This window comes from Portunus trituberculatus, chromosome 40 (genome assembly GCF_017591435.1).
Source record: "Portunus trituberculatus isolate SZX2019 chromosome 40, ASM1759143v1, whole genome shotgun sequence".
NCBI classification, from domain to species: Eukaryota; Metazoa; Arthropoda; class Malacostraca; order Decapoda; family Portunidae; genus Portunus; species Portunus trituberculatus.
This window is the reverse complement of record NC_059294.1, coordinates 2,537,977-2,547,500: the sequence shown is the minus strand read 5'-3', so window position 1 is coordinate 2,547,500 and position 9,524 is coordinate 2,537,977. Positions and strand designations below refer to the sequence as shown.

Sequence of the window (9,524 nt, the reverse complement as noted above, 5' to 3'; positions counted from 1 at the left end):
GTAGTAGTAGTAGTAATAGTAGATTATCATTTTTATTATTACTATTATTATCATTATTATTATCATTATTATTATTATTATTATTATTATTATTATTATTATATTGTTATTATTATTATAATTATCATTGAATAATAATAATACTAAAAGCATCATTATCATTATCAACATTATTATCATTATAACACACACACACACACACACACACACACACACACACACACACACACACACACACACGGTAGCTCAGTGGTTAGAGCGCTGGCTTCACAAGCCAGAGGACCGGGGTTCGATTCTCCGGCCGGGTGGAGATATTTGGGTGTGTCTCCTTTCACGTGTAGCCCCTGTTCACCTAGCAGTGAGTAGGTACGGGATGTAAATCGAGGAGTTGTGACCTTGTTGTCCCGGTGTGTGGTGTGTGCCTGGTCTCAGGCCTATCCGAAGATCGGAAACAATGAGCTCTGAGCTCGTTCCGTAGGGTAACGTCTGGCTGTCTCGTCAGAGACTGCAGAAGATCAAACAGTGAAACAGTGAAACACACACACACACCGACCGCGTAGTGTAGTAGTTAGCACGCTCTACTCACAGTCGAGAGGGCCGGGTTCGAGTCCCGGTGCGGCGAGGCAAATGGGCAAGCCTCTTAATGTGTGGCCCCTGTTCACCTAGCAGTAAATAGGTACGGGATGTAACTCGAGGGGTTGTGACCTCGCTTTTCTGGTGTGTGGAGTGTGTTGTGGTCTCAGTCCTACCCGAAGATCGGTCTATGAGCTTTGAGCTCGCTCCGTAATGGGGAAGACTGGCTGGGTGACCAGCAGCCGAGCGAGGTGAATTACACACACACACACACACACACTCAAAGGGAGATGACAGTTCCACTTCAATGATAAAATTACGGCAATACTCGTTGCTTGGTGGACCAAGTTGGCAATACCACACACCAATGTTTTTTTCCCGGTGAATGCCACACAATCACACATTCACATAAGCCTACAGCTTATGTGATCAAAATCCTTTATATGTTATCAGGGGAACGAGGTTGATTAGGTTGCACTCCTGGAAGTTGGGCTGGTAACATGAGAACAAATGGAATTGTCCTCCTGTGAAGTGTGAAAAGGGAAAGCAAAGGCCAGAGGTCTGTGACAAGCAACATGTGCGGCAGGCTTGTTATTACAGCCACGAGGGAACTGTATCGCGGAATAAAATTCAACGATAACTGGCAATAGCCAAACACGCACAGAGCATGAAGAATCTATGACGGCAAGGAATGAATTGTTCGGCGTATCACAGGCTTTATAATGAAACAATTCACTCTCTTATGTTTTCCCAATGTGCTCACGTGTTGGGATGGGTCAGCTCGATTGAAATCAATAAAGGGGAAAAAATAACTCGTGTAGTACTATATGAGGATTAGCAGTGAATTGACATCATACCACTTTTCAATGGTTGCATATCTACTGTTTTGGTGCACCCTAGGTAAATAAACAACTGTGTGAGCTTGTACGTATGTACGTTTGGATGCTTTGACAAATTCGACCAAACAGAATCATATTTGTATTCAATCAAGCTTCCATGGCTTTCAACGCAATACCTCAGATTATTAGAAATTTACTTGGCTCTACATATTAAATATTCATCCTTCAGAGGAAATCTTGTGGTGGTTTCTGAACAGGTTATGTCCCATCAAAAGACCGAAGTAAAAGATTCTTCACATACTTTATATCGTTTGCAATATCATGACAACAGTTAACTGTCTCGTAGGCATCTGAAAAGAAAATACCTTGGAGCTGCTGTGTGCGCGGCAGGATGACCCAGGAAACACGCCGTCGAGTTCATCAAGCTCAAGTGACTGACGGTGTTAGATATACTATACGATAACTGCAGGGCGGTGTACAAGATTTCCTTTGTGAACTAATTAATCGTCTAGTTTTCACCCGCTATTATTTCGGTGCTTCCATTTCCTGTCTCATTTACTGGTAAATCTTATCAGCAGCACCTCCTCAACTATTTCTAAATACTCCCTTCCCCCTCAGCAAGCTTAGCGGGGAGAGGGAAAGGGAGAATCGGGGGATTGGTGGTGGGGAGACAAATTTAGCAAAATTTGTCCCCGAAAAAGTCTACGGATCCCCTTTACCCTAACCCAGGGGTTCTCAACGTCTTTATCGTTAAGAAGCCCCTGAGTTATAAGACCATCTACCCGAACTCCCAGTATTATCACATGGAACATGGAACTCAATATGCAATGGTACTGCAAAGGATCTTATTAGATCAGCCATCTAAGTACCACTGGAAATCTTCTTGTGAACCCCCTGGGGTTTCGCGCTGTCAGGAGGACCATTGTCCATGAGCTAACATCATTAGGTCTCTATGACGCTGGAGACGTCTATGCAGAACGGTTTGGTTGGCAATAGACAATCTCATTATCAGACTTTGATTCTTAAGTTATGAAAATAAACTCATTTACGACTTCACATGTTCATTGTGTCTTGTAGTCTACTTGCTAACCTTGAAGGAAAGAAAATATCATACTAACTTCAAGTTATCAATTGAGGAAGAAATAATTTTTGTCCCAAGAATAGAGCTAGATGGTATATATAAAAAAAAACACATAATGCATAGTTATAACCTAACTCTACTATTATAGCGTTTTTTGTCGTAGATACATGTTTGAAAAAATTTTACCTATCTTGATATCTCCTTATGTGACAGAAGAATATCCAAAAATATACGATATGCAGTTGACCGTCTTTTCTGTGAAATATTACGATATCTGTTGAATCTGTCAACTTCAACGGGAGTTTGAGTCCTCTCCTAGTGTTTCCTTATATTTGAAACATTGATATTTACACGTCATTGTGATCAGGGAAATAAAGGAGACTAAGTTGGGGTGAAAAGTTTTGTCCCAGTACCTGTGTAGGTAATAATACTTTGAATCGTTTCGCCATCGCCATCGCCGCAACGTTAGTCTCGATAAACGGATCGTTATCCTTGACAAACACATTTTTACAGTGGACACTGGAATCGCAACTTGTCGTGGAATCCATTGTTAACATGGACTCATTTTCTTTTGCGGCTTCAAGCTCACTGGTTGTCGTCAACTTGCAGCGCCTCACACTAGGCAAGGGGTCGCCTTAAGCAGTCTGTCGTGTCTACCGTCCACCAGATGATGCCGTGAGGGGCCTTTAAGGGGTGATAAGGGTTCCTTGCATAGAGTCTGGTGGTGAGTGGTGTGTACGGGACCTCTGCTTATAATGACACCGTGCTGAACAACTCGCCATGAACGAGGGCACGCTGTGCGCCATGCACCAGGCACTGACAATACCAGTGGTCCTTTACGGGGTGAAAAGGACTCACTGACAGTGTTTGGGGAGTGGTGTGTGGCGGGTCATTGCTCATGGCTACCCGTGTGAGGCGCAGTGAGGTGGCAGCGTCACTCTCCTCGCACTCAAGGGTCTGGGGTGAACCCTTACGGGGTGAAAGGGTTCGTCTCAGTACCTGTGTAGGCAAGTGAACTTCAATTGCGTCGCAGTGAGGTGGCAGCGCCACTCTCCTCGCACCTAAGGGTGTGGGGTGGACCCTGACGGGGTGAAAGGGTTCGTCCCAGTACCGGTGTAGGCAAGTGAACTTCAATTGCGGCGCAGGAAGGTGGCAGCGTCACTCTACTCGCACCCAAGGGTCTGGGGTGGACCCTTACGGGTGAAAGGGTTCGTCCCAGTACCTGTGTAGGCAAGTGGACTTCAATATTGTGTCGTGAAATCGCATCGTGAGAACTGGAACCGCATCGACATCGTGGAAACCCGCATCGTTACCGTGGAAACTGGAATTGCATCTTGATCGTGGAAACTCGCATTATTATCGTGGAAACTGGAATGGCATCTTTATCGTGGAATGGCATCGTTATTTTGGAAACTCGCATCGCTATCGAGGAAACTGGAATGGCATTGTTATCTTGGAAACTCGGAGCGCTATCGAGGAATCTGGAATCACATCTTATCATACACACTGTTATCGTGGAAGCTCTCGTGATCGTCGTTCGTTTCGTTATCTCTGAATTACTTAATTAGTCTTGGTATTATTCTTAGCCTCCGTAATAATAGAGATGTTGGTCATTTTATCTTATCTCTTTTACTGTATTTTTTCTCAGGGTATAGTTTAGTGTTCTTCAACCTTTTCTAAGTTCGTGCACCTTTTCGAGAAGCAAGGAGGACTATAAAAGAAATGCATCAATATTTGTAATTTTCCCTACTTTAAGACTGAAAATCGATAGATAACATTATTGTATATCTACCTGAAGCTATAGTTTTCGGTCCTAAACAGTCGCTATATAGTGCGAAATGTACTATAACAAAATGCCACATCTCAAACACATCAGGCCCGTGTTCCGTCTGAGTATAATATATTACTATTGTGAATAAATCGTAATACTTTGATTAATGTCAATAGGAGAGGACCCAAACTGTCACATTTTCAGTGTTCGCAGGTTGGTTTAATTCAGGAGTGGGTCAGCATCGTCTCGCGGTACAGAGTAGTCGTCTCTAAACACTGTATTACGATGTATCTATTGATTTACCATGCTTTTACTCCTTCCAGTATTTTTCTGTTCTTATTCTACCATGGTATTTCTTTATAGTTACTTGAGTTTATACGACTAACATCATAATATAGAGCAAAACATAATTGTCTGGTGTACCAAGATCTTTCATTTCTAGAGACTTAAATACAGCACGGAACCTTAACACACATTTCACCTCGCTTCTGCACAGGTTAATTCTTCACAAGGAATGAGTAGAGCAATATTTGTTCGGTTTTCTTTATGAGAAAAAAAGAAAATTAGCGGCCGAAACAGAAATAGTCCGAGGGTGCTGTAGTGTTTTCATCACCGTGTTCCTAAGCTCTGTCTTGCCATAGCCTGAACATGGTATTCAGTTCAGTTCAGTTGATAGGCGGAAGTGTAGCCTGGATATCGGCACTTCCTGATGTGTTTTGGTTTGGGTTTTGTCTGGGTCTGTAGCTGTAATTAATTATTATTTAAACTTTTTACTTTATGTTCTCTTATTTTCCAAAAATTATATATTATTTCTTTATTTTCTTCTATACTAGATTTTTCAAAACCAATTTTCCAATGAGGTGTGCTTCATTTTCTGGGTAAGGACGCTGCCAATTGGGGTGTTTGGATCTTTCATTGGTGTAGGCTGGGCAATGTAGGAGGAAATGTTTATGCCTTTAGACTATAGTCAGGGGGTTCTCAACCTTTTCTCGTTAAGAACCCTCTGAGTTATAAGACCATCTACCCTATCCCCCAGTAATTTGACATCGAACAGAATGTTAATTTAGTGACTGACACTAACTCAATAGGCAAAGGTATTCTGCAAAAGATGTATCATTAAATCAGCCATCTAAGTACCCCTGGAAATCTTCTTGTGAACCCTGGGGGCTCGCGAACCCCAGGTTGAGAACCCTGTCCTAACCTAACCAAACCTAACCTAAACGTCTTCTAGCAAGGGGTGGCGGTGTCTCCCTAGACTCCTACCCCTAAGGTCTTTATCCTAACCTAACCTAAACTACTTCTAGTAGGGGCGGCTGCGTCTCCCAGACATCCCACCCCCCTTAAACTCAACATAGCAGCCTAATCATGTGGAGTTAATGTATGATCTTTCATAAACATAATACCTGTTTGCCGTTTATGACAACATTTGTACACTTGAAACCTTATGCAAGCCAACAACACTTAGTAATGTGACTGTACATGGATGATCTTGTGCTTTGTCATAAAATTTGTAGTGTATTCTTGCAGTGTGTCTATCTATTGGATATTTATTTTTATGTACATGCCAAACGTGTATGTAGTTCACAAACATTTCCCACCAAATAAACTAATAACTGGTTTATTAAGGTTGTATTTCTATTCCTTTCCTATTTCATTAAGATTTTATAAATACATCATTCAAGTTCAGTTTCCCAATGAATAAAATAGAGGAAATAAATAGATTAGTTTTGTTCAGCAGGCTGCCTAATTACGTAATTTGAGAATTTACTTATGTTACCCCTGAGATCTAACTGGGAGAAAATGGGCTGTGAATGACGAAGACTCCCCTTAATGTTGTTCACTTTACTGAACAATAAACACACTTGAAAAAACCAAACATCCCTCCTTAAAGAAAAATCCCTTAACATTGTGACAACAATTCCTAGTGCGACTGTACAGTACAAATCAAATGTATTAAAATCAATGCACCAATACATATCTTACATAAATGTACACACTGGACAAATAAAACAAACAGAAAAGGCACATGCATAAGAACAAGGTATTGTACACACTGCATACTAACACCCTTCATCTACACGTTTTACCAGAGCCAGCTTTTAAGACTGTTAGGAAAGCTAGGGACAGGATTCCAACTACAGACATTTCCTTCATATTTAACTAATCTACTTTCATGTATTCATATGTAATGCACGACATACGGCTAAGTGAATAATTATGTACATTTGCATACGATGATTATTAAGTAATGCAAATAATTCATTCAATGATCGGTAGGCCTATTTCTGCTGACCATGAACATAAAGTTACATATGGCTAATGGTTTATAATTTGGCAATACTAAGCATTTCTTACCTCTCTCTTTGCTTGTGGAAACCATGAAATACATACTCAAGGTGAAAGTATTTTGTTTTGCCGCACAATATACAAGGATGATGGGTCCGTCCAGCCATGATCACTTGAATTGCTCGGCTAAGTTTGGCCTGTAGAATTCGTCACATGTTTTCTTTCTGAAATATATTTAACAGGTACATATTTTCTTCATTATGTCATTTATTTATTCAAATATTATATTCTCGTAACCATATAAACTACTATACAGCAATTTACACAGTTCATTGTAGTTTGTTTTCACCTAAATTACTGGATCAATGTGTAAGGAACCGAAGTGTGCATATTCCCGGGATCACTTGGCTGTGTTGGTTATACATTTGATTTATTATTTTTTTACGGTACTCTATAGCAACTGCCGCGCCACCTACATTCGCATTATGAAACTAAGTGGAGAGTAGTTTCCAGTTAGGGATTTATGAGCTTTCCTATCATCTTTAGATCTATAGTCATTACCCTCAAAGTCACGTTGTACTACGTCACAGTGGCCGCATGCTCACCAACACCCGAACACACGCAAAACTCTCCTTCCTCGCGAGCGGGGCGACACGCTTCGCCATTGTGGACTTAATTTTTGGGAGGCACCTACCAAACTTTGAGAGTCTGTGTAGGACACACTAAGGCCGGCAGTCAAATAAAACCACAAAAAGTGTTTGTTATGAACTACTTCATCATTAAATATCAGTACGTATTTTGCTGCTTCGTTAGGGAGTTATATTGAAAGATTTACGCATTTACCAATCCAAAAAGGATTGCAACAAATCCACACACATCAGTACACCTCATTCAGATAATTACTAACTAGTCTAACCCACATTACTACTACTCAATGAAACACTTTTTTACCGGTCACGAAGAGATTGCACTGCCACTCTGCACACCGGGACCACCAAAACAACAATAGCCACTACCTAATGAACCTCAAGTCTCGAAGATCATGAAACCTTAAGTAAAGCTCCGAGCTAGCGAGTGTTGCTGCCTTTAAAATTAGCCGCAAACGAGCGAAGAATCTATAGATTTAATGGGAAACTAGTTCATTTTTTATATTAAGAGCTTTCCTTTTAAACGTTCTGATGAATAATTCTAATTGTAGTACTTAAAGTAGGTAAATAGATTATTCTATACATCCGAAGAAGAATTGTGATACCTGCTGCATCCATTCTCAAATCTGCCAGAATCAAATCACCATGAAAGGCTCCGTTTTCTAAAAATTCACAGCTATCTATTTTTCTTTTCTTCCCCTTCCTTATATTTATTAAAAGTATCAAGTAAAATACAGAGGCTACAACACCGCCCTTTAGTCTACACTCCCGCAGGCATGACAACTGAGGTCTGGACAAGAGACATTATTTCCAAGCAATGTTTCCTGGTGGAGAAAAGCCATTACAAAACATGCAAAACAGTGTAGCAACATAATGTTAAAGCACAGCAGATGAAATGAAGTCCTTACTGAAAGAGACAACAAGGTTAAAAAATGTTACTTTTTTACATGAACAGTTATTTGGTGAAATTAGCATGTGCATCAAACACTAACACATTTCAAGGAAAACACACTAAGAAATCGAACAGAGTTAATCACTATGCTGCGGCATACACATCTAGTACATAACACCACCAAGAGACATCGCAATGCAACGCAGGAGAGAACAAAGTCCAAAGCTTTCTTAGCTTCACCCAATGCCTTTTGAGTTTTTAGTTTTCCGTACGGATCCAAAACAACATTTTGGTATGTTATCGCTTACACATATTTCACTACTATTATGACCAACTATGAATACGTCTGTTGTGGTTAAGATGTTTATATCGTATATCAAGCTACTCTGTCATAATTATACTTGTGCGATAATTACGAAAACATCCAAAAACGATACCTACGTACATACACTTCTTGTTTTTTGTTTTTTTCGAACAGCAGGTGCTACTCTGTTCACAGAGCACTCTTCATCGTGACCATAAATATTCCGGGAAAAAAAACATAAAAAAACATCGTTATTTGGTAGGAGATTTCAGGTGAACCGCGTTACCTGAACACTGCTTGAGTTCGCTGCCTGGGACCTCAAGCTGGTGAAAGAGAAGAACAGGGAGGAGCATCCCAAGATATAGGTGATGGACACAAAGACTGCACCCCACTTGACGGACATACTCCATGTTATCTCCCTGAAGGTCCGCTGAAGATCCGCGCCTCAGTGATGGTGGTGCAGGCTGCAGGGCAGTAGGCCTCAGGGAAAGAAGAGTTTATAAAATGCCACTGCCTTGAGACCATGCGCAGACATGAGCATATGATGGTATTAACCAAAGAGTGCATAAACGGACTTTTCACTGATCATGCGTTCAGTGGCTTATACCACTGAATTAATTGTGAATCACTAGTGGGGCTGACAGCCCAATCAGTGGAGGGAGAAGTGGTGATGTGCGCACCACTGGGAGGATGTACAGTCTTCAGTACAAGAAAAAATTGGATGCATGTTATGAGAAGGAATGTGCGAGTGTCGCAATCTTTCTCCTTGAGAGAGTAAAGTGTGTGTTACATTCTCCTTGGAGAGAGGAAAGTGTGTCACACTTTCCCTCTCTGAGAAGAAAGTGTCACTGTCACACTCTCCTTATCTAAGAGAAGACAGTGTGTTACACTAATCCTCGGTGAGAAGAGAAACTGTGAGTGTCACATTCATCCTATCGGAGACAGAGAAGTGTGAGTGCTGGTGCAATGCAAATAATCGAGAACCGTTTGCTGGCTGCTGCACAACACAACTGCATGGTGAAAATATGAATTCAGCAAGTAATCAGTGCGACATGGTGCTACCTCTACCCCGCTACATACCATCACTTATAACGTGTAATTATTTTGTCTTCCATTTTACAGTACCACAGC

At 41.0% G+C, this 9,524-nt stretch overlaps 1 protein-coding gene across 1 annotated transcript in view; it reads right to left on the bottom strand.

Annotated features, from left to right (window-relative positions):
* Positions 1-7,547, bottom strand: part of LOC123516172 (putative neural-cadherin 2) — a 468,611-nt gene extending 461,064 nt beyond the window's left edge. Inside the window, exons 1-2 of the mRNA XM_045275338.1 lie at positions 7,502-7,547; positions 6,620-6,774 (exon numbers count right to left, since the gene is read on the bottom strand). The gene's annotated coding sequence lies outside the window, so the exon portion shown is untranslated. The remainder of the gene's footprint in view (positions 1-6,619; positions 6,775-7,501) is intronic.
* Between the last annotated feature and the right edge of the window lie 1,977 nt (positions 7,548-9,524).